The sequence below is a fragment of the Pseudophryne corroboree genome, chromosome 1, assembly GCF_028390025.1.
Source record: "Pseudophryne corroboree isolate aPseCor3 chromosome 1, aPseCor3.hap2, whole genome shotgun sequence".
In the NCBI taxonomy this organism is placed as follows: domain Eukaryota; kingdom Metazoa; phylum Chordata; class Amphibia; order Anura; family Myobatrachidae; genus Pseudophryne; species Pseudophryne corroboree.
Genome location: NC_086444.1, coordinates 512,675,019 through 512,699,237, shown reverse-complemented (window position 1 = coordinate 512,699,237; position 24,219 = coordinate 512,675,019). Strand labels below are relative to the sequence as shown.

Genomic DNA, 24,219 nt, shown 5'->3' with positions numbered 1-24,219 from the left:
TCATGCTTTTTTATCCAGGGAGAATACAATCTGATCTTTTATTGCAACATGGGAAATAATGAAATAATTGATGCATTTTTTATGTTGTAAATTGAAAGAGATTTGCAGTGAGTGTTTGTCTAATTCTAAAGTCAATCTTTTCACAAGTAACAAGAAATAGAAACTGTAGAGCAAAGAAGAAAATGAATAACATTGTCAGAAGTGGGATTTGAACCCACGCCTCCAGAGGAGACTGCGACCTGAACGCAGCGCCTTAGACCGCTCGGCCATCCTGACACATGAAAGCACTGTGTTTTGAAAAGATGTATATTATGAAATAACCTATCTATAGTTACAATGACAATGTTGCTATTAAAACTGTTAATTTAAAAACTAGATATGAATTGCTTTTCCATTCATTTTAAAGAGGTTTCTAGTTGGCTTTACAATAAAAGTAAGTTTTTTTTTCCATGTTCAGGGTTGGAATCCAAGTGTCTAGAGTTTGTTCTCTAATGGATTTTAACTCAGCAATGAAATTAAATTTGTGAATCTTTCACAAACTGGCTACTTAATTTAGCTCATGGGTTTGATTGGATGCCATTGTAGTGGACCCCAGTGGGGTTTCTGTTCATGACCATTGGCTGAGAAGAGCAGTTTTCTTAAGCCAAAGATATGGAGCCCTCATTCTGAATTTGTGAGATATTTTATTTTGCTACCTCTGTAAATAAAGAATTGTGGATCAAATAATAAAAATAATATGATATACACATATGTGGCTGGTTTCAAGCTCTTTTATCCAGGGAGAATACAATCTGATCTTTTATTGCAACATGGGAAATAATGAAATAATTGATGCATTTTTTATGTTGTAAATTGAAAGAGATTTGCAGTGAGTGTTTGTCTAATTCTAAAGTCAATCTTTTCACAAGTAACAAGAAATAGAAACTGTAGAGCAAAGAAGAAAATGAATAACATTGTCAGTAGTGGAATTTGAACCCACGCCACCAGAGAAGACTGCGACCTGAACGCAGTGCCTTAGACCGCTCGGCCATCCTAACACATGAAACCACTATGTTTTGAAAAGATGTATATTATGAAATAACCTATCTATAGTTACAATGACAATGTTGCTATTAAAACTGTTAATTTAAAAACTAGATATGAATTGCTTTTCCATTCATTTAAAGAGGTTTCTAGTTGGCTTTACAATAAAAGTAAGTTTTGTTTTCCATGTTCAGGGTTGGAATCCAAGTGTCTAGAGTTTGTTCTCTAATGGATTTTAACTCAGCAATGAAATGAAATTTGTGAATCTTGCACAAACTGGCTACTTAATTTAGCTCATGGGTTTGATTGGATGCCATTGTAGTGGACCCCAGTGGGGTTTCTGTTCATGACCATTGGCTGAGAAGAGCAGTTTTCTTAAGCCAAAGATATGGAGCCCTCATTCTGAATTTGTGAGATATATTATTTTGCTACCTCTGTAAATAAAAGAATTATGGATCAAATAATAAAAATAATATGATATACACATATGTGGTTGGATTCAAGCTCTTTTATCCAGGGAGAATACAATCTGATCTTTTATTGCAACATGGGAAATAATGAAATAATTGATGCATTTTTTATGTTGTAAATTGAAAGAGATTTGCAGTGAGTGTTTGTCTAATTCTAAAGTCAATCTTTTCACAAGTAACAAGAAATAGAAACTGTAGAGCAAAGAAGAAAATGAATAACATTGTCAGAAGTGGGATTTGAACCCACACCTCCAGAGGATACTGCGACCTGAACGCAGCGCCTTATACCACTCGGCCATCCTGACACATGAAACCACTTGTTTTGAAAAGATGTATATTATGAAATAACCTATCTATAGTTACAATGACAATGTTGCTATTAAAACTGTTAATTTAAAAACTAGATATGAATTGCTTTTCCATTCATTTTAAAGAGGTTTCTAGTTGGCTTTACAATAAAAGTAAGTTTTTTTTTCCATGTTCAGGGTTGGAATCCAAGTTTCTAGAGTTTGTTCTCTAATGGATTTTAACTCAGCAATGAAATGAAATTTGTGAATCTTGCACAAACTGGCTACTTAATTTAGCTCATGGGTTTGATTGGATGCCATTGTAGTGGACCCCAGTGGGGTTTCTGTTCATGACCATTGGCTGAGAAGAGCAGTTTTCTTAAGCCAAAGATATGGAGCCCTCATTCTGAATTTGTGATATATTTTATTTTGCTACCTCTGTAAATAAAGAATTGTGGATCAAATAATAAAAATAATATGATATACACATATGTGGTTGGTTTCAAGCTCTTTTATCCAGGGAGAATACAATCTGATCTTTTATTGCAACATGGGAAATAATGAAATAATTGATGCATTTTCTATGTTGTAAAATGAAAGAGATTTGCAGTGAGTGTTTGTCTAATTCTAAAGTCAATCATTTCACAAGTAACTAGAAATAGAAACTGTAGAGCAAAGAAGAAAATAAATAACATTGTCAGAAGTGGGATTTAAACCCACGCCTCCAGAGGAGACTGCGACCTGAACGCAGCGCCTTAGACCGCTCGGCAATCCTGACACATGAAACCACTGCTTTTTTAAAAGATGTATATTATGAGATAACCTATCTATAGTTACAATGACAATGTTGCTAATAAAACTGTTAATTTAAAAACTAGATATGAATTGCTTTTCCATTCATTTTAAAGAGGTTTCTAGTTGGCTTTACAATAAAAGTAAGTTTTGTTTTCCATGTTCAGGGTTGGAATCCAAGTGTCTAGAGTTTGTTCTCTAATGGATTTTAACTCAGCAATGAAATGAAATTTGTGAATCTTGCATTAACTGGCTACTTAATTTAGCTCATGGGTTTGATTGGATGCCATTGTAGGGGACCCCAGTGGGGTTTCTGTTCATGACCATTGGCTGAGAAGAGCAGTTTTCTTACGCCAAAGATATGGAGCCCTCATTCTGAATTTGTGAGATATTTTATTTTGCTACCTCTGTAAATAAAGCATTGTGGATCAAATAATAAAAATAATATGATATACACATATGTGGTTGGTTTCAAGCTCTTTTATCCAGGGAGAATACAATCTGATCTTTTATTGCAACATGGGAAATAATGAAATAATTGATGCATTTTTTATGTTGTAAATTGAAAGAGATTTGCAGTGAGTGTTTGTCTAATTCTAAAGTCAATCTTTTCACAAGTAACAAGAAATAGAAACTGTAGAGCAAAGAAGAAAATGAATAACATTGTCAGAAGTGGGATTTGAACCCACGCCTCCAGAGGAGACTGCAACCTTAACGCAGCGCCTTAGACCGCTCGGCCATCCTGACACATGAAACCACTGTGTTTTGAAAAGATGTATATTATGAAATAACCTATCTATAGTTACAATGACAATGTTGCTATTAAAACTGTTAATTTAAAAACTAGATATGAATTGCTTTTCCATTCATTTTAAAGAGGTTTCTAGTTGGCTTTACAATAAAAGTAAGTTTTTTTTCCATGTTCAGGGTTGGAATCCAAGTGTCTAGAGTTTGTTCTCTAATGGATTTTAACTCAGCAATGAAATTAAATTTGTGAATCTTTCACAAACTGGCTACTTAATTTAGCTCATGGGTTTGATTGGATGCCATTGTAGTGGACCCCAGTGGGGTTTCTGTTCATGACCATTGGCTGAGAAGAGCAGTTTTCTTAAGCCAAAGATATGGAGCCCTCATTCTGAATTTGTGATATATTTTATTTTGCTACCTCTGTAAATAAAGAATTGTGGATCAAATAATAAAAATAATATGATATACACATATGTGGCTGGTTTCAAGCTCTTTTATCCAGGGAGAATACAATCTGATCTTTTATTGCAACATGGGAAATAATGAAATAATTGATGCATTTTTTATGTTGTAAATTGAAAGAGATTTGCAGTGAGTGTTTGTCTAATTCTAAAGTCAATCTTTTCACAAGTAACAAGAAATAGAAACTGTAGAGCAAAGAAGAAAATGAATAACATTGTCAGTAGTGGAATTTGAACCCACGCCACCAGAGGAGACTGCGACCTGAACGCAGTGCCTTAGACCGCTCGGCCATCCTAACACATGAAACCACTATGTTTTGAAAAGATGTATATTATGAAATAACCTATCTATAGTTACAATGACAATGTTGCTATTAAAACTGTTAATTTAAAAACTAGATATGAATTGCTTTTCCATTCATTTAAAGAGGTTTCTAGTTGGCTTTACAATAAAAGTAAGTTTTGTTTTCCATGTTCAGGGTTGGAATCCAAGTGTCTAGAGTTTGTTCTCTAATGGATTTTAACTCAGCAATGAAATGAAATTTGTGAATCTTGCACAAACTGGCTACTTAATTTAGCTCATGGGTTTGATTGGATGCCATTGTAGTGGACCCCAGTGGGGTTTCTGTTCATGACCATTGGCTGAGAAGAGCAGTTTTCTTAAGCCAAAGATATGGAGCCCTCATTCTGAATTTGTGAGATATATTATTTTGCTAGTTCTGTAAATAAAAGAATTATGGATCAAATAATAAAAATAATATGATATACACATATGTGGTTGGATTCAAGCTCTTTTATCCAGGGAGAATACAATCTGATCTTTTATTGCAACATGGGAAATAATGAAATAATTGATGCATTTTTTATGTTGTAAATTGAAAGAGATTTGCAGTGAGTGTTTGTCTAATTCTAAAGTCAATCTTTTCACAAGTAACAAGAAATAGAAACTGTAGAGCAAAGAAGAAAATGAATAACATTGTCAGAAGTGGGATTTGAACCCACACCTGCAGAGGATACTGCGACCTGAACGCAGCGCCTTATACCACTCGGCCATCCTGACACATGAAACCACTGTGTTTTGAAAAGATGTATATTATGAAATAACCTATCTATAGTTACAATGACAATGTTGCTATTAAAACTGTTAATTTAAAAACTAGATATGAATTGCTTTTCCATTCATTTTAAAGAGGTTTCTAGTTGGCTTTACAATAAAAGTAAGTTTTTTTTTCCATGTTCAGGGTTGGAATCCAAGTTTCTAGAGTTTGTTCTCTAATGGATTTTAACTCAGCAATGAAATGAAATTTGTGAATCTTGCACAAACTGGCTACTTAATTTAGCTCATGGGTTTGATTGGATGCCATTGTAGTGGACCCCAGTGGGGTTTCTGTTCATGACCATTGGCTGAGAAGAGCAGTTTTCTTAAGCCAAAGATATGGAGCCCTCATTCTGAATTTGTGATATATTTTATTTTGCTACCTCTGTAAATAAAGAATTGTGGATCAAATAATAAAAATAATATGATATACACATATGTGGTTGGTTTCAAGCTCTTTTATCCAGGGAGAATACAATCTGATCTTTTATTGCAACATGGGAAATAATGAAATAATTGATGCATTTTCTATGTTGTAAAATGAAAGAGATTTGCAGTGAGTGTTTGTCTAATTCTAAAGTCAATCATTTCACAAGTAACTAGAAATAGAAACTGTAGAGCAAAGAAGAAAATAAATAACATTGTCAGAAGTGGGATTTAAACCCACGCCTCCAGAGGAGACTGCGACCTGAACGCAGCGCCTTAGACCGCTCGGCAATCCTGACACATGAAACCACTGCTTTTTTAAAAGATGTATATTATGAGATAACCTATCTATAGTTACAATGACAATGTTGCTATTAAAACTGTTAATTTAAAAACTAGATATGAATTGCTTTTCCATTCATTTTAAAGAGGTTTCTAGTTGGCTTTACAATAAAAGTAAGTTTTGTTTTCCATGTTCAGGGTTGGAATCCAAGTGTCTAGAGTTTGTTCTCTAATGGATTTTAACTCAGCAATGAAATGAAATTTGTGAATCTTGCATTAACTGGCTACTTAATTTAGCTCATGGGTTTGATTGGATGCCATTGTAGGGGACCCCAGTGGGGTTTCTGTTCATGACCATTGGCTGAGAAGAGCAGTTTTCTTACGCCAAAGATATGGAGCCCTCATTCTGAATTTGTGAGATATTTTATTTTGCTACCTCTGTAAATAAAGAATTATGGATCAAATAATAAAAATAATATGATATACACATATGTGGTTGGTTTCAAGCTCTTTTATCCAGGGAGAATACAATCTGATCTTTTATTGCAACATGGGAAATAATGAAATAATTGATGCATTTTTTATGTTGTAAATTGAAAGAGATTTGCAGTGAGTGTTTGTCTAATTCTAAAGTCAATCTTTTCACAAGTAACAAGAAATAGAAACTGTAGAGCAAAGAAGAAAATGAATAACATTGTCAGAAGTGGGATTTGAACCCACGCCTCCAGAGGAGACTGCGACCTGAACGCAGCACCTTAGACCGCTCGGCCATCCTGACACATGAAACCACTGTGTTTTGAAAAGATGTATATTATGAAATAACCTATCTATAGTTACAATGACAATGTTGCTATTAAAACTGTTAATTTAAAAACTAGATATGAATTGCTTTTCCATTCATTTTAAAGAGGTTTCTAGTTGGCTTTACAATAAAAGTAAGTTTTGTTTTCCATGTTCAGGGTTGGAATCCAAGTGTCTAGAGTTTGTTCTCTAATGGATTTTAACTCAGCAATGAAATGAAATTTGTGAATCTTGCACAAACTGGCTACATAATTTAGCTCATGGGTTTGATTGGATGCCATTGTAGTGGACCCCAGTGGGGTTTCTGTTCATGACCATTGGCTGAGAAGAGCAGTTTTCTTAAGCCAAAGATATGGAGCCCTCATTCTGAATTTGTGAGATATTTTATTTTGCTACCTCTGTAAATAAAGAATTGTGGATCAAATAATAAAAATAATATGATATACACATATGTGGTTGGTTTCAAGCTCTTTTATCCAGGGAGAATACAATCTGATCTTTTATTGCAACATGGGAAATAATGAAATAATTGATGCATTTTTTATGTTGTAAATTGAAAGAGATTTGCAGTGAATGTTTGTCTAATTCTAATGTCAATCTTTTCACAAATAACAAGAAATAGAAACTGTAGAGCAAAGAAGAAAATGAATAACATTGTCAGAAGTGGGATTTGAACCCACACCTCCAGAGGAGACTGCGACCTGAATGCAGCGCCTTAGACCGCTCGGCCATCCTGACACATAAAACCACTACTTTTTGAAAAGATGTATATTATGAAATAACCTATCTATAGTTACAATGACAATGTTGCTATTAAAACTGTTAATTTAAAAACTAGATATGAATTGCTTTTCCATTCATTTTAAAGAGGTTTCTAGTTGGCTTTACAATAAAAGTAAGTTTTGTTTTCCATGTTCAGGGTTGGAATCCAAGTGTCTAGAGTTTGTTCTCTAATGGATTTTAACTCAGCAATGAAATGAAATTTGTGAATCTTGCACAAACTGGCTACTTAATTTAGCTCATGGGTTTGATTGGATGCCATTGTAGTGGACCACAGTGGGGTTTCTGTTTATGACCATTGGCTGAGAAGAGCAGTTTTCTTAAGCCAAAGATATGGAGCCCTCATTCTGAATTTGTGAGATATTTTATTTTGCTACCTCTGTAAATAAAGCATTGTGGATCAAATAATAAAAATAATATGATATACACATATGCGGTTGGTTTCAAGCTCTTTTATCCAGGGAGAATACAATCTGATCTTTTATTGCAACATGGGAAATAATGAAATAATTGATGCATTTTTTATGTTGTAAATTGAAAGAGATTTGCAGTGAGTGTTTGTCTAATTCTAAAGTCAATCTTTTCACAAGTAACAAGAAATAGAAACTGTAGAGCAAAGAAGAAAATGAATAACATTGTCAGAAGTGGGATTTGAACCCACGCCTCCAGAGGAGACTGCGACCTTAACGCAGCGCCTTAGACCGCTCGGCCATCCTGACACATGAAACCACTGTGTTTTGAAAAGATGTATATTATGAAATAACCTATCTATAGTTACAATGACAATGTTGCTATTAAAACTGTTAATTTAAAAACTAGATATGAATTGCTTTTCCATTCATTTTAAAGAGGTTTCTAGTTGGCTTTACAATAAAAGTAAGTTTTGTTTTCCATGTTCAGGGTTGGAATCCAAGTGTCTAGAGTTTGTTCTCTAATGGATTTTAACTCAGCAATGAAATTAAATTTGTGAATCTTTCACAAACTGGCTACTTAATTTAGCTCATGGGTTTGATTGGATGCCATTGTAGTGGACCCCAGTGGGGTTTCTGTTCATGACCATTGGCTGAGAAGAGCAGTTTTCTTAAGCCAAAGATATGGAGCCCTCATTCTGAATTTGTGAGATATTTTATTTTGCTACCTCTGTAAATAAAGAATTGTGGATCAATTAATAAAAATAATATGATATACACATATGTGGTTGGTTTCAAGCTCTTGCACAAACTGGCTACTTAATTTAGCTCATGGGTTTGATTGGATGCCATTGTAGTGGACCCCAGTGGGGTTTCTGTTCATGACCATTGGCTGAGAAGAGCAGTTTTCTTAAGCCAAAGATATGGAGCCCTCATTCTGAATTTGTGAGATATATTATTTTGCTACCTCTGTAAATAAAGAATTGTGGATCAAATAATAAAAATAATATGATATACACATATGTGGCTGGTTTCAAGCTCTTTTATCCAGGGAGAATACAATCTGATCTTAAATTGCAACATGGGAAATAATGAAATAATTGATGCATTTTTTATGTTGTAAATTGAAAGAGATTTGCAGTGAGTGTTTGTCTAATTCTAAAGTCAATCTTTTCACAAGTAACAAGAAATAGAAACTGTAGAGCAAAGAAGAAAATGAATAACATTGTCAGTAGTGGAATTTGAACCCACACCCCCAGAGGAGACTGCGACCTGAACGCAGTGCCTTAGACCGCTCGGCCATCCTAACACATGAAACCACTGTGTTTTGAAAAGATGTATATTATGAAATAACCTATCTATAGTTACAATGACAATGTTGCAATTAAAACTGTTAATTTAAAAACTAGATATGAATTGCTTTTCCATTCATTTTAAAGAGGTTTCTAGTTGGCTTTACAATAAAAGTAAGTTTTGTTTTCCATGTTCAGGGTTGGAATCCAAATGTCTAGAGTTTGTTCTCTAATGGATTTTAACTCAGCAATGAAATGAAATTTGTGAATCTTGCACAAACTGGCTACTTAATTTAGCTCATGGGTTTGATTGGATGCCATTGTAGTGGACCCCAGTGGGGTTTCTGTTCATGACCATTGGCTGAGAAGAGCAGTTTTCTTAAGCCAAAGATATGGAGCCCTCATTCTGAATTTGTGAGATATATTATTTTGCTACCTCTGTAAATAAAGAATTGTGGATCAATTAATAAAAATAATATGATATACACATATGTTGTTGGTTTCAAGCTCTTGCACAAACTGGCTACTTAATTTAGCTCATGGGTTTGATTGGATGCCATTGTAGTGGACCCCAGTGGGGTTTCTGTTCATGACCATTGGCTGAGAAGAGCAGTTTTCTTAAGCCAAAGATATGGAGCCCTCATTCTGAATTTGTGAGATATTTTATTTTGCTACCTCTGTAAATAAAGAATTGTGGATCAAATAATAAAAATAATATGATATACACATATGTGCCTGGTTTCAAGCTCTTTTATCCAGGGAGAATACAATCTGATCTTTTATTGCAACATGGGAAATAATGAAATAATTGATGCATTTTTTATGTTGTAAATTGAAAGAGATTTGCAGTGTGTTTGTCTAATTCTAAAGTCAATCTTTTCACAAGTAACAAGAAATCGAAACTGTAGAGCAAAGAAGAAAATGAATAACATTGTCAGAAGTGGGATTTGAACCCACGCCTCCAGAGGAGACTGCGACCTTAACGCAGCGCCTTAGACCGCTCGGCCATCCTGACACATGAAACCACTGTGTTTTGAAAATATGTATATTATGAAATAACCTATCTATAGTTACAATGACAATGTTGCTATTAAAACTGTTAATTTAAAAACTAGATATGAATTGCTTTTCCATTCATTTTAAAGAGGTTTCTAGTTGGCTTTACAATAAAAGTAAGTTTTGTTTTCCATGTTCAGGGTTGGAATACAAGTGTCTAGAGTTTGTTCTCTAATGGATTTTAACTCAGCAATGAAATGAAATTTGTGAATCTTGCACAAACTGGCTACTTAATTTAGCTCATGGGTTTGATTGGAGCCCTCATTCTGAATTTGTGAGATATTTTATTTTGCTACCTCTGTAAATAAAGAATTGTGGATCAAATAATAAAAATAATATGATATACACATATGTGGTTGGTTTCAAGCTCTTTTATCCAGGGAGAATACAATCTGATCTTTTATTGCAACATGGGAAATAATGAAATAATTGATGCATTTTTTATGTTGTAAATTGAAAGAGATTTGCAGTGAGTGTTTGTCTAATTCTAAAGTCAATCTTTTCACAAGTAACAAGAAATAGAAACTGTAGAGCAAACAAGAAAATGAATAACATTGTCAGAAGTGGGATTTGAACCCACGCCTCCAGAGGAGACTGCGACCTTAACGCAGCGCCTTAGACTGCTCGGCCATCCTGACACATGAAACCACTGTGTTTTGAAAAGATGTATATTATGAAATAACCTATCTATAGTTACAATGACAATGTTGCTATTAAAACTGTTAATTTAAAAACTAGATATGAATTGCTTTTCCATTCATTTTAAAGAGGTTTCTAGTTGGCTTTACAATAAAAGTAAGTTTTGTTTTCCATGTTCAGGGTTGGAATACAAGTGTCTAGAGTTTGTTCTCTAATGGATTTTAACTCAGCAATGAAATGAAATTTGTGAATCTTGCACAAACTGGCTACTTAATTTAGCTCATGGGTTTGATTGGATGCCATTGTAGTGGACCCCAGTGGGGTTTCTGTTCATGACCATTGGCTGAGAAGAGCAGTTTTCTTAAGCCAAAGATATGGAGCCCTCATTCTGAATTTGTGAGATATTTTATTTTGCTACCTCTGTAAATAAAGAATTGTGGATCAAATAATAAAAATAATATGATATACACATATGTGGTTGGATTCAAGCTCTTTTATCCAGGGAGAATACAATCTGATCTTTTATTGCAACATGGGAAATAATGAAATAATTGATGCATTTTTTATGTTGTAAATTGAAAGAGATTTGCAGTGAGTGTTTGTCTAATTCTAAAGTCAATCTTTTCACAAGTAACAAGAAATAGAAACTGTAGAGCAAAGAAGAAAATGAATAACATTGTCAGAAGTGGGATTTGAACCCACGCCTCCAGAGGAGACTGCGACCTGAACGCAGCGCCTTAGACCGCTCAGCCATCCTGACACATGAAAGCACTGTGTTTTGAAAAGATGTATATTATGAAATAACCTATCTATAGTTACAATGACAATGTTGCTATTAAAACTGTTAATTTAAAAACTAGATATGAATTGCTTTTCCATTCATTTTAAAGAGGTTTCTAGTTGGCTTTACAATAAAAGTAAGTTTTGTTTTCCATGTTCAGGGTTGGAATCCAAGTGTCTAGAGTTTGTTCTCTAATGGATTTTAACTCAGCAATGAAATTAAATTTGTGAATCTTTCACAAACTGGCTACTTAATTTAGCTCATGGGTTTGATTGGATGCCATTGTAGTGGACCCCAGTGGGGTTTCTGTTCATGACCATTGGCTGAGAAGAGCAGTTTTCTTAAGCCAAAGATATGGAGCCCTCATTCTGAATTTGTGAGATATTTTATTTTGCTACCTCTGTAAATAAAGAATTGTGGATCAATTAATAAAAATAATATGATATACACATATGTGGTTGGTTTCAAGCTCTTGCACAAACTGGCTACTTAATTTAGCTCATGGGTTTGATTGGATGCCATTGTAGTGGACCCCAGTGGGGTTTCTGTTCATGACCATTGGCTGAGAAGAGCAGTTTTCTTAAGCCAAAGATATGGAGCCCTCATTCTGAATTTGTGAGATATTTTATTTTGCTACCTCTGTAAATAAAGAATTGTGGATCAAATAATAAAAATAATATGATATACACATATGTGGCTGGTTTCAAGCTCTTTTATCCAGGGAGAATACAATCTGATCTTTTATTGCAACATGGGAAATAATGAAATAATTGATGCATTTTTTATGTTGTAAATTGAAAGAGATTTGCAGTGAGTGTTTGTCTAATTCTAAAGTCAATCTTTTCACAAGTAACAAGAAATAGAAACTGTAGAGCAAAGAAGAAAATCAATAACATTGTCAGTAGTGGAATTTGAACCCACGCCCCCAGAGGAGACTGCGACCTGAACGCAGTGCCTTAGACCGCTCGGCCATCCTAACACATGAAACCATTGTGTTTTGAAAAGATGTATATTATGAAATAACCTATCTATAGTTACAATGACAATGTTGCAATTAAAACTGTTAATTTAAAAACTAGATATGAATTGCTTTTCCATTCATTTTAAAGAGGTTTCTAGTTGGCTTTACAATAAAAGTAAGTTTTGTTTTCCATGTTCAGGGTTGGAATCCAAATGTCTAGAGTTTGTTCTCTAATGGATTTTAACTCAGCAATGAAATGAAATTTGTGAATCTTGCACAAACTGGCTACTTAATTTAGCTCATGGGTTTGATTGGATGCCATTGTAGTGGACCCCAGTGGGGTTTCTGTTCATGACCATTGGCTGAGAAGAGCAGTTTTCTTAAGCCAAAGATATGGAGCCCTCATTCTGAATTTGTGAGATATATTATTTTGCTACCTCTGTAAATAAAGAATTGTGGATCAATTAATAAAAATAATATGATATACACATATGTTGTTGGTTTCAAGCTCTTGCACAAACTGGCTACTTAATTTAGCTCATGGATTTGATTGGATGCCATTGTAGTGGACCCCAGTGGGGTTTCTGTTCATGACCATTGGCTGAGAAGAGCAGTTTTCTTAAGCCAAAGATATGGAGCCCTCATTCTGAATTTGTGAGATATTTTATTTTGCTACCTCTGTAAATAAAGAATTGTGGATCAAATAATAAAAATAATATGATATACACATATGTGCCTGGTTTCAAGCTCTTTTATCCAGGGAGAATACAATCTGATCTTTTATTGCAACATGGGAAATAATGAAATAATTGATGCATTTTTTATGTTGTAAATTGAAAGAGATTTGCAGTGTGTTTGTCTAATTCTAAAGTCAATCTTTTCACAAGTAACAAGAAATCGAAACTGTAGAGCAAAGAAGAAAATAAATAACATTGTCAGAAGTGGGATTTGAACCCACGCCTCCAGAGGAGACTGCGACCTGAACGCAGCGCCTTAGACCGCTCGGCCATCCTGACACATGAAACCACTTTGTTTTGAAAAGATGTATATTATGAAATAACCTATCTATAGTTACAATGACAATGTTGCTATTAAAACTGTTAATTTAAAAACTAGATATGAATTGCTTTTCCATTCATTTTACAGAGGTTTCTAGTTGGCTTTACAATAAAAGTAAGTTTTGTTTTCCATGTTCAGGGTTGGAATCCAAGTGTCTAGAGTTTGTTCTCTAATGGATTTTAACTCAGCAATGAAATGAAATTTGTGAATCTTGCACAAACTGGCTACTTAATTTAGCTCATGGGTTTGATTGGATGCCATTGTAGTGGACCCCAGTGGGGTTTCTGTTTATGACCATTGGCTGAGAAGAGCAGTTTTCTTAAGCCAAAGATAAGGAGCCCTCATTCTGAATTTGTGAGATATTTTATTTTGCTACCTCTGTAAATAAAGCATTGTGGATCAAATAATAAAAATAATATGATATACACATATGTGGTTGGTTTCAAGCTCTTTTATCCAGGGAGAATACAATCTGATCTTTTATTGCAACATGGGAAATAATGAAATAATTGATGCATTTTTTATGTTGTAAATTGAAAGAGATTTGCAGTGTGTTTGTCTAATTCTAAAGTCAATCTTTTCACAAGTAACAAGAAATAGAAACTGTAGAGCAAAGAAGAAAATGAATAACATTGTCAGAAGTGGGATTTGAACCCACGCCTCCAGAGGAGACTGCGACCTGAACGCAGCGCCTTAGACCACTCGGCCATCCTGACACATGAAACCACTGTGTTTTGAAAAGATGTATATTATGAAATAACCTATCTATAGTTACAATGACAATGTTGCTATTAAAACTGTTAATTTAAAAACTAGATATGAATTGCTTTTCCATTCATTTTAAAGAGGTTTCTAGTTGGCTTTACAATAAAAGTAAGTTTTGTTTTCCATGTTCAGGGTTGGAATCCAAGTGTCTAGAGTTTGTTCTCTAATGGATTTTAACTCAGCAATTAAATGAAATTTGTGAATCTTGCACAAACTGGCTACTTAATTTAGCTCATGGGTTTGATTGGATGCCATTGTAGTGGACCCCAGTGGGGTTTCTGTTCATGACCATTGGCTGAGAAGAGCAGTTTTCTTAAGCCAAAGATATGGAGCCCTCATTCTGAATTTGTGAGATATTTTATTTTGCTACCTCTGTAAATAAAGAATTGTGGATCAATTAATAAAAATAATATGATATACACATATGTGGTTGGTTTCAAGCTCTTGCACAAACTGGCTACTTAATTTAGCTCATGGGTTTGATTGGATGCCATTGTAGTGGACCCCAGTGGGGTTTCTGTTCATGACCATTGGCTGAGAAGAGCAGTTTTCTTAAGCCAAAGATATGGAGCCCTCATTCTGAATTTGTGAGATATTTTATTTTGCTACCTCTGTAAATAAAGAATTGTGGATCAAATAATAAAAATAATATGATATACACATATGTGGCTGGTTTCAAGCTCTTTTATCCAGGGAGAATACAATCTGATCTTTTATTGCAACATGGGAAATAATGAAATAATTGATGCATTTTTTATGTTGTAAATTGAAAGAGATTTGCAGTGTGTTTGTCTAATTCTAAAGTCAATCTTTTCACAAGTAACAAGAAATCGAAACTGTAGAGCAAAGAAGAAAATGAATAACATTGTCAAAAGTGGGATATGAACCCACGCCTCCAGAGGAGACTGCGACCTGAACGCAACGCCTTAGACCGCTCGGCCATCCTGACACATGAAACCACTTTGTTTTGAAAAGATGTATATTATGAAATAACCTATCTATAGTTACAATGACAATGTTGCAATTAAAACTGTTAATTTAAAAACTAGATATGAATTGCTTTTCCATTCATTTTAAAGAGGTTTCTAGTTGGCTTTACAATAAAAGTAAGTTTTGTTTTCCATGTTCAGGGTTGGAATCCAAGTGTCTAGAGTTTGTTCTCTAATGGATTTTAACTCAGCAATGAAATGAAATTTGTGAATCTTGCACAAACTGGCTACTTAATTTAGCTCATGGGTTTGATTGGATGCCATTGTAGTGGACCCCAGTGGGGTTTCTGTTCATGACCATTGGCTGAGAAGAGCAGTTTTCTTAAGCCAAAGATATGGAGCCCTCATACTGAATTTGTGAGATATTTTATTTTGCTACCTCTGTAAATAAAGAATTGTGGATCAATTAATAAAAATAATATGATATACACATATGTGGTTGGTTTCAAGCTCTTGCACAAACTGGCTACTTAATTTAGCTCATGGGTTTGATTGGATGCCATTGTAGTGGACCCCAGTGGGGTTTCTGTTCATGACCATTGGCTGAGAAGAGCAGTTTTCTTAAGCCAAAGATATGGAGCCCTCATTCTGAATTTGTGAGATATTTTATTTTGCTACCTCTGTAAATAAAGAATTGTGGATCAAATAATAAAAATAATATGATATACACATATGTGGCTGGTTTCAAGCTCTTTTATCCAGGGAGAATACAATCTGATCTTTTATTGCAACATGGGAAATAATGAAATAATTGATGCATTTTTTATGTTGTAAATTGAAAGAGATTTGCAGTGAGTGTTTGTCTAATTCTAAAGTCAATCTTTTCACAAGTAACAAGAAATAGAAACTGTAGAGCAAAGAAGAAAATGAATAACATTGTCAGTAGTGGAATTTGAACCCACGCCCCCAGAAGAGACTGCGACCTGAACGCAGTGCCTTAGACCGCTCGGCCATCCTAACACATGAAACCACTGTGTTTTGAAAAGATGTATATTATGAAATAACCTATCTATAGTTACAATGACAATGTTGCTATTAAAACTGTTAATTTAAAAACTAGATATGAATTGCTTTTCCATTCATTTTAAAGAGGTTTCTAGTTGGCTTTACAATAAAAGTAAGTTTTGTTTTCCATGTTCAGGGTTGGAATCCAAGTGTCTAGAGTTTGTTCTCTAATGGATTTTAACTCAGCAATGAAATGAAATTTGTGAATCTTGCACAAACTGGCTACTTAATTTAGCTCATGGGTTTGATTGGATGCCATTGTAGTGGACCCCAGTGGGGTTTCTGTTCACGACCATTGGCTGAGAAGAGCAGTTTTCTTAAGCCAAAGATATGGAGCCCTCATTCTGAATTTGTGAGATATTTTATTTTGCTACCTCTGTAAATAAAGAATTGTGGATCAAATAATAAAAATAATATGATATACACATATGTGGTTGGTTTCAAGCTCTTTTATCCAGGGAGAATACAATCTGATCTTTTATTGCAACATGGGAAATAATGAAATAATTGATGCATTTTTTATGTTGTAAATTGAAAGAGATTTGCAGTGAGTGTTTGTCTAATTCTAAAGTCAATCTTTTCACAAGTAACAAGAAATAGAAACTGTAGAGCAAAGAAGAAAATGAATAACATTGTCAGAAGTGGGATTTGAACCCACGCCTCCAGAGGAGACTGCGACCTGAACGCAGCGCCTTAGACCGCTCGGCCATCCTGTGGTTGGATTCAAGCTCTTTTATCCAGGGAGAATACAATCTGATCTTTTATTGCAACATGGGAAATAATGAAATAATTGATGCATTTTTTTATGTTGTAAATTGAAAGAGACTTGCAGTGAGTGTTTGTCTAATTCTAAAGTCAATCTTTTCACAAGTAACAAGAAATAGAAACTGTAGAGCAAAGAAGAAAATGAATAACATTGTCAGAAGTGGGATTTGAACCCACGCCTCCAGAGGAGACTGCGACCTGAACGCAGCGCCTTAGACCGCTCGGCCATCCTGACACATGAAAGCAATGTGTTTTGAAAAGATGTATATTATGAAATAACCTATCTATAGTTACAATGACAATGTTGCTATTAAAACTGTTAATTTAAAAACTAGATATGAATTGCTTTTCCATTCATTTTAAAGAGGTTTCTAGTTGGCTTTACAATAAAAGTAAGTTTTGTTTTCCATGTTCAGGGTTGGAATCCAAGTGTCTAGAGTTTGTTCTCTAATGGATTTTAACTCAGCAATGAAATTAAATTTGTGAATCTTTCACAAACTGGCTACTTAATTTAGCTCATGGGTTTGATTGGATGCCATTGTAGTGGACCCCAGTGGGGTTTCTGTTCATGACCATTGGCTGAGAAGAGCAGTTTTCTTAAGCCAAAGATATGGAGCCCTCATTCTGAATTTGTGAGATATTTTATTTTGCTACCTCTGTAAATAAAGAATTGTGGATCAATTAATAAAAATAATATGATATACACATATGTGGTTGGTTTCAAGCTCTTGCACAAACTGGCTACTTAATTTAGCTCATGGGTTTGATTGGATGCCATTGTAGTGGACCCCAGTGGGGTTTCTGTTCATGACCATTGGCTGAGAAGAGCAGTTTTCTTAAGCCAAAGATATGGAGCCCTCATTCTGAATTTGTGAGATATTTTATTTTGCTACCTCTGTAAATAAAGAATTGTGGATCAAATAATAAAAATAATATGATATACACATATGTGGTTGGTTTCAAGCTCTTTTATCCAGGGAGAATACAATCTGATCTTTTATTGCAACATGGGAAATAATGAAATAATTGATGCATTTTCTATGTTGTAAAATGAAAGAGATTTGCAGTGAGTGTTTGTCTAATTCTAAAGTCAATCATTTCACAAGTAACTAGAAATAGAAACTGTAGAGCAAAGAAGAAAATAAATAACATTGTCAGAAGTGGGATTTAAACCCACGCCTCCAGAGGAGACTGCGACCTGAACGCAGCGCCTTAGACCGCTCGGCAATCCTGACACATGAAACCACTGCTTTTTTAAAAGATGTATATTATGAGATAACCTATCTATAGTTACAATGACAATGTTGCTATTAAAACTGTTAATTTAAAAACTAGATATGAATTGCTTTTCCATTCATTTTAAAGAGGTTTCTAGTTGGCTTTACAATAAAAGTAAGTTTTGTTTTCCATGTTCAGGGTTGGAATCCAAGTGTCTAGAGTTTGTTCTCTAATGGATTTTAACTCAGCAATGAAATGAAATTTGTGAATCTTGCATTAACTGGCTACTTAATTTAGCTCATGGGTTTGATTGGATGCCATTGTAGTGGACCCCAGTGGGGTTTCTGTTCATGACCATTGGCTGAGAAGAGCAGTTTTCTTAAGCCAAAGATATGGAGCCCTCATTCTGAATTTGTGAGATATTTTATTTTGCTACCTCTGTAAATAAAGAATTGTGGATCAAATAATAAAAATAATATGATATACACATATGTGGCTGGTTTCAAGCTCTTTTATCCAGGGAGAATACAATCTGATCTTTTATTGCAACATGGGAAATAATGAAATAATTGATGCATTTTTTATGTTGTAAATTGAAAGAGATTTGCAGTGAGTGTTTGTCTAATTCTAAAGTCAATCTTTTCACAAGTAACAAGAAATAGAAACTGTAGAGCAAAGAAGAAAATCAATAACATTGTCAGTAGTGGAATTTGAACCCACGCCCCCAGAGGAGACTGCGACCTGAACGCAGTGCCTTAGACCGCTCGGCCATCCTAACACATGAAACCACTGTGTTTTGAAAAGATGTATATTATGAAATAACCTATCTATAGTTACAATGACAATGTTGCAATTAAAACTGTTAATTTAAAAACTAGATATGAATTGCTTTTCCATTCATTTTAAAGAGGTTTCTAGTTGGCTTTACAATAAAAGTAAGTTTTGTTTTCCATGTTCAGGGTTGGAATCCAAATGTCTAGAGTTTGTTCTCTAATGGATTTTAACTCAGCAATGAAATGAAATTTGTGAATCTTGCACAAACTGGCTACTTAATTTAGCTCATGGGTTTGATTGGATGCCATTGTAGTGGACCCCAGTGGGGTTTCTGTTCATGACCATTGGCTGAGAAGAGCAGTTTTCTTAAGCCAAAGATATGGAGCCCTCATTCTGAATTTGTGAGATATATTATTTTGCTACCTCTGTAAATAAAGAATTGTGGATCAATTAATAAAAATAATATGATATACACATATGTTGTTGGTTTCAAGCTCTTGCACAAACTGGCTACTTAATTTAGCTCATGGGTTTGATTGGATGCCATTGTAGTGGACCCCAGTGGGGTTTCTGTTCATGACCATTGGCTGAGAAGAGCAGTTTTCTTAAGCCAAAGATATGGAGCCCTCATTCTGAATTTGTGAGATATTTTATTTTGCTACCTCTGTAAATAAAGAATTGTGGATCAAATAATAAAAATAATATGATATACACATATGTGCCTGGTTTCAAGCTCTTTTATCCAGGGAGAATACAATCTGATCTTTTATTGCAACATGGGAAATAATGAAATAATTGATGCATTTTTTATGTTGTAAATTGAAAGAGATTTGCAGTGTGTTTGTCTAATTCTAAAGTCAATCTTTTCACAAGTAACAAGAAATCGAAACTGTAGAGCAAAGAAGAAAATAAATAACATTGTCAGAAGTGGGATTTGAACCCACGCCTCCAGAGGAGACTGCGACCTGAACGCAGCGCCTTAGACCGCTCGGCCATCCTGACACATGAAACCACTTTGTTTTGAAAAGATGTATATTATGAAATAACCTATCTATAGTTACAATGACAATGTTGCTATTAAAACTGTTAATTTAAAAACTAGATATGAATTGCTTTTCCATTCATTTTACAGAGGTTTCTAGTTGGCTTTACAATAAAAGTAAGTTTTGTTTTCCATGTTCAGGGTTGGAATCCAAGTGTCTAGAGTTTGTTCTCTAATGGATTTTAACTCAGCAATGAAATGAAATTTGTGAATCTTGCACAAACTGGCTACTTAATTTAGCTCATGGGTTTGATTGGATGCCATTGTAGTGGACCCCAGTGGGGTTTCTGTTTATGACCATTGGCTGAGAAGAGCAGTTTTCTTAAGCCAAAGATAAGGAGCCCTCATTCTGAATTTGTGAGATATTTTATTTTGCTACCTCTGTAAATAAAGCATTGTGGATCAAATAATAAAAATAATATGATATACACATATGTGGTTGGTTTCAAGCTCTTTTATCCAGGGAGAATACAATCTGATCTTTTATTGCAACATGGGAAATAATGAAATAATTGATGCATTTTTTATGTTGTAAATTGAAAGAGATTTGCAGTGAGTGTTTGTCTAATTCTAAAGTCAATCTTTTCACAAGTAACAAGAAATAGAAACTGTAGAGCAAAGAAGAAAATGAATAACATTGTCAGAAGTGGGATTTGAACCCACGCCTCCAGAGGAGACTGCGACCTGAACGCAGCGCCTTAGACCACTCGGCCATCCTGACACATGAAACCACTGTGTTTTGAAAAGATGTATATTATGAAATAACCTATCTATAGTTACAATGACAATGTTGCTATTAAAACTGTTAATTTAAAAACTAGATATGAATTGCTTTTCCATTCATTTTAAAGAGGTTTCTAGTTGGCTTTACAATAAAAGTAAGTTTTGTTTTCCATGTTCAGGGTTGGAATCCAAGTGTCTAGAGTTTGTTCTCTAATGGATTTTAACTCAGCAATGAAATGAAATTTGTGAATCTTGCACAAACTGGCTACTTAATTTAGCTCATGGGTTTGATTGGATGCCATTGTAGTGGACCCCAGTGGGGTTTCTGTTCATGACCATTGGCTGAGAAGAGCAGTTTTCTTAAGCCAAAGATATGGAGCCCTCATTCTGAATTTGTGAGATATTTTATTTTGCTACCTCTGTAAATAAAGAATTGTGGATCAATTAATAAAAATAATATGATATACACATATGTGGTTGGTTTCAAGCTCTTGCACAAACTGGCTACTTAATTTAGCTCATGGGTTTGATTGGATGCCATTGTAGTGGACCCCAGTGGGGTTTCTGTTCATGACCATTGGCTGAGAAGAGCAGTTTTCTTAAGCCAAAGATATGGAGCCCTCATTCTGAATTTGTGAGATATTTTATTTTGCTACCTCTGTAAATAAAGAATTGTGGATCAAATAATAAAAATAATATGATATACACATATGTGGCTGGTTTCAAGCTCTTTTATCCAGGGAGAATACAATCTGATCTTTTATTGCAACATGGGAAATAATGAAATAATTGATGCATTTTTTATGTTGTAAATTGAAAGAGATTTGCAGTGTGTTTGTCTAATTCTAAAGTCAATCTTTTCACAAGTAACAAGAAATCGAAACTGTAGAGCAAAGAAGAAAATGAATAACATTGTCAAAAGTGGGATTTGAACCCACGCCTCCAGAGGAGACTGCGACCTGAACGCAACGCCTTAGACCGCTCGGCCATCCTGACACATGAAACCACTTTGTTTTGAAAAGATGTATATTATGAAATAACCTATCTATAGTTACAATGACAATGTTGCAATTAAAACTGTTAATTTAAAAACTAGATATGAATTGCTTTTCCATTCATTTTAAAGAGGTTTCTAGTTGGCTTTACAATAAAAGTAAGTTTTGTTTTCCATGTTCAGGGTTGGAATCCAAGTGTCTAGAGTTTGTTCTCTAATGGATTTTAACTCAGCAATGAAATGAAATTTGTGAATCTTGCACAAACTGGCTACTTAATTTAGCTCATGGGTTTGATTGGATGCCATTGTAGTGGACCCCAGTGGGGTTTCTGTTCATGACCATTGGCTGAGAAGAGCAGTTTTCTTAAGCCAAAGATATGGAGCCCTCATACTGAATTTGTGAGATATTTTATTTTGCTACCTCTGTAAATAAAGAATTGTGGATCAATTAATAAAAATAATATGATATACACATATGTGGTTGGTTTCAAGCTCTTGCACAAACTGGCTACTTAATTTAGCTCATGGGTTTGATTGGATGCCATTGTAGTGGACCCCAGTGGGGTTTCTGTTCATGACCATTGGCTGAGAAGAGCAGTTTTCTTAAGCCAAAGATATGGAGCCCTCATTCTGAATTTGTGAGATATTTTATTTTGCTACCTCTGTAAATAAAGAATTGTGGATCAAATAATAAAAATAATATGATATACACATATGTGGCTGGTTTCAAGCTCTTTTATCCAGGGAGAATACAATCTGATCTTTTATTGCAACATGGGAAATAATGAAATAATTGATGCATTTTTTATGTTGTAAATTGAAAGAGATTTGCAGTGAGTGTTTGTCTAATTCTAAAGTCAATCTTTTCACAAGTAACAAGAAATAGAAACTGTAGAGCAAAGAAGAAAATGAATAACATTGTCAGTAGTGGAATTTGAACCCACGCCCCCAGAAGAGACTGCGACCTGAACGCAGTGCCTTAGACCGCTCGGCCATCCTAACACATGAAACCACTGTGTTTTGAAAAGATGTATATTATGAAATAACCTATCTATAGTTACAATGACAATGTTGCTATTAAAACTGTTAATTTAAAAACTAGATATGAATTGCTTTTCCATTCATTTTAAAGAGGTTTCTAGTTGGCTTTACAATAAAAGTAAGTTTTGTTTTCCATGTTCAGGGTTGGAATCCAAGTGTCTAGAGTTTGTTCTCTAATGGATTTTAACTCAGCAATGAAATGAAATTTGTGAATCTTGCACAAACTGGCTACTTAATTTAGCTCATGGGTTTGATTGGATGCCATTGTAGTGGACCCCAGTGGGGTTTCTGTTCACGACCATTGGCTGAGAAGAGCAGTTTTCTTAAGCCAAAGATATGGAGCCCTCATTCTGAATTTGTGAGATATTTTATTTTGCTACCTCTGTAAATAAAGAATTGTGGATCAAATAATAAAAATAATATGATATACACATATGTGGTTGGTTTCAAGCTCTTTTATCCAGGGAGAATACAATCTGATCTTTTATTGCAACATGGGAAATAATGAAATAATTGATGCATTTTTTATGTTGTAAATTGAAAGAGATTTGCAGTGAGTGTTTGTCTAATTCTAAAGTCAATCTTTTCACAAGTAACAAGAAATAGAAACTGTAGAGCAAAGAAGAAAATGAATAACATTGTCAGAAGTGGGATTTGAACCCACGCCTCCAGAGGAGACTGCGACCTAAACGCAGCGCCTTAGACCGCTCGGCCATCCTGTGGTTGGATTCAAGCTCTTTTATCCAGGGAGAATACAATCTGATCTTTTATTGCAACATGGGAAATAATGAAATAATTGATGCATTTTTTTATGTTGTAAATTGAAAGAGACTTGCAGTGAGTGTTTGTCTAATTCTAAAGTCAATCTTTTCACAAGTAACAAGAAATAGAAACTGTAGAGCAAAGAAGAAAATGAATAACATTGTCAGAAGTGGGATTTGAACCCACGCCTCCAGAGGAGACTGCGACCTGAACGCAGCGCCTTAGACCGCTCGGCCATCCTGACACATGAAAGCAATGTGTTTTGAAAAGATGTATATTATGAAATAACCTATCTATAGTTACAATGACAATGTTGCTATTAAAACTGTTAATTTAAAAACTAGATATGAATTGCTTTTCCATTCATTTTAAAGAGGTTTCTAGTTGGCTTTACAATAAAAGTAAGTTTTGTTTTCCATGTTCAGGGTTGGAATCCAAGTGTCTAGAGTTTGTTCTCTAATGGATTTTAACTCAGCAATGAAATTAAATTTGTGAATCTTTCACAAACTGGCTACTTAATTTAGCTCATGGGTTTGATTGGATGCCATTGTAGTGGACCCCAGTGGGGTTTCTGTTCATGACCATTGGCTGAGAAGAGCAGTTTTCTTAAGCCAAAGATATGGAGCCCTCATTCTGAATTTGTGAGATATTTTATTTTGCTACCTCTGTAAATAAAGAATTGTGGATCAATTAATAAAAATAATATGATATACACATATGTGGTTGGTTTCAAGCTCTTGCACAAACTGGCTACTTAATTTAGCTCATGGGTTTGATT

General features: G+C 34.5%; 21 non-coding genes across 21 annotated transcripts; all 21 read right to left on the bottom strand.

Moving 5' to 3' along the window:
* Window positions 1-193: 193 nt before the first annotated feature.
* TRNAL-CAG (transfer RNA leucine (anticodon CAG)) lies at window positions 194-276 on the bottom strand. Its single transcript has one exon. It is a non-coding gene; the product is annotated as a tRNA-Leu (tRNA).
* Window positions 277-1,715: 1,439 nt separating this feature from the next.
* Window positions 1,716-1,798, bottom strand: TRNAL-CAG (transfer RNA leucine (anticodon CAG)). Its single transcript has one exon. It is a non-coding gene; the product is annotated as a tRNA-Leu (tRNA).
* Window positions 1,799-2,475: 677 nt separating this feature from the next.
* On the bottom strand, window positions 2,476-2,558 carry TRNAL-CAG (transfer RNA leucine (anticodon CAG)). The gene has a single exon. It is a non-coding gene; the product is annotated as a tRNA-Leu (tRNA).
* A 678-nt stretch (window positions 2,559-3,236) lies between these two features.
* On the bottom strand, window positions 3,237-3,319 carry TRNAL-AAG (transfer RNA leucine (anticodon AAG)). The gene has a single exon. It is a non-coding gene; the product is annotated as a tRNA-Leu (tRNA).
* A 1,438-nt stretch (window positions 3,320-4,757) lies between these two features.
* On the bottom strand, window positions 4,758-4,840 carry TRNAL-CAG (transfer RNA leucine (anticodon CAG)). The gene has a single exon. It is a non-coding gene; the product is annotated as a tRNA-Leu (tRNA).
* A 678-nt stretch (window positions 4,841-5,518) lies between these two features.
* Window positions 5,519-5,601, bottom strand: TRNAL-CAG (transfer RNA leucine (anticodon CAG)). The gene has a single exon. It is a non-coding gene; the product is annotated as a tRNA-Leu (tRNA).
* A 678-nt stretch (window positions 5,602-6,279) lies between these two features.
* TRNAL-CAG (transfer RNA leucine (anticodon CAG)) lies at window positions 6,280-6,362 on the bottom strand. The gene has a single exon. It is a non-coding gene; the product is annotated as a tRNA-Leu (tRNA).
* Window positions 6,363-7,040: 678 nt separating this feature from the next.
* Window positions 7,041-7,123, bottom strand: TRNAL-CAG (transfer RNA leucine (anticodon CAG)). Its single transcript has one exon. It is a non-coding gene; the product is annotated as a tRNA-Leu (tRNA).
* Window positions 7,124-7,801: 678 nt separating this feature from the next.
* Window positions 7,802-7,884, bottom strand: TRNAL-AAG (transfer RNA leucine (anticodon AAG)). The gene has a single exon. It is a non-coding gene; the product is annotated as a tRNA-Leu (tRNA).
* Window positions 7,885-9,799: 1,915 nt separating this feature from the next.
* On the bottom strand, window positions 9,800-9,882 carry TRNAL-AAG (transfer RNA leucine (anticodon AAG)). Its single transcript has one exon. It is a non-coding gene; the product is annotated as a tRNA-Leu (tRNA).
* Window positions 9,883-10,478: 596 nt separating this feature from the next.
* On the bottom strand, window positions 10,479-10,561 carry TRNAL-AAG (transfer RNA leucine (anticodon AAG)). Its single transcript has one exon. It is a non-coding gene; the product is annotated as a tRNA-Leu (tRNA).
* Window positions 10,562-11,239: 678 nt separating this feature from the next.
* On the bottom strand, window positions 11,240-11,322 carry TRNAL-CAG (transfer RNA leucine (anticodon CAG)). Its single transcript has one exon. It is a non-coding gene; the product is annotated as a tRNA-Leu (tRNA).
* Window positions 11,323-13,237: 1,915 nt separating this feature from the next.
* Window positions 13,238-13,320, bottom strand: TRNAL-CAG (transfer RNA leucine (anticodon CAG)). The gene has a single exon. It is a non-coding gene; the product is annotated as a tRNA-Leu (tRNA).
* A 676-nt stretch (window positions 13,321-13,996) lies between these two features.
* Window positions 13,997-14,079, bottom strand: TRNAL-CAG (transfer RNA leucine (anticodon CAG)). The gene has a single exon. It is a non-coding gene; the product is annotated as a tRNA-Leu (tRNA).
* A 915-nt stretch (window positions 14,080-14,994) lies between these two features.
* Window positions 14,995-15,077, bottom strand: TRNAL-CAG (transfer RNA leucine (anticodon CAG)). Its single transcript has one exon. It is a non-coding gene; the product is annotated as a tRNA-Leu (tRNA).
* Window positions 15,078-17,039: 1,962 nt separating this feature from the next.
* On the bottom strand, window positions 17,040-17,122 carry TRNAL-CAG (transfer RNA leucine (anticodon CAG)). Its single transcript has one exon. It is a non-coding gene; the product is annotated as a tRNA-Leu (tRNA).
* Window positions 17,123-18,039: 917 nt separating this feature from the next.
* Window positions 18,040-18,122, bottom strand: TRNAL-CAG (transfer RNA leucine (anticodon CAG)). The gene has a single exon. It is a non-coding gene; the product is annotated as a tRNA-Leu (tRNA).
* Window positions 18,123-19,798: 1,676 nt separating this feature from the next.
* TRNAL-CAG (transfer RNA leucine (anticodon CAG)) lies at window positions 19,799-19,881 on the bottom strand. The gene has a single exon. It is a non-coding gene; the product is annotated as a tRNA-Leu (tRNA).
* Window positions 19,882-20,559: 678 nt separating this feature from the next.
* On the bottom strand, window positions 20,560-20,642 carry TRNAL-CAG (transfer RNA leucine (anticodon CAG)). The gene has a single exon. It is a non-coding gene; the product is annotated as a tRNA-Leu (tRNA).
* A 915-nt stretch (window positions 20,643-21,557) lies between these two features.
* On the bottom strand, window positions 21,558-21,640 carry TRNAL-CAG (transfer RNA leucine (anticodon CAG)). The gene has a single exon. It is a non-coding gene; the product is annotated as a tRNA-Leu (tRNA).
* Window positions 21,641-23,602: 1,962 nt separating this feature from the next.
* TRNAL-CAG (transfer RNA leucine (anticodon CAG)) lies at window positions 23,603-23,685 on the bottom strand. The gene has a single exon. It is a non-coding gene; the product is annotated as a tRNA-Leu (tRNA).
* Between the last annotated feature and the right edge of the window lie 534 nt (window positions 23,686-24,219).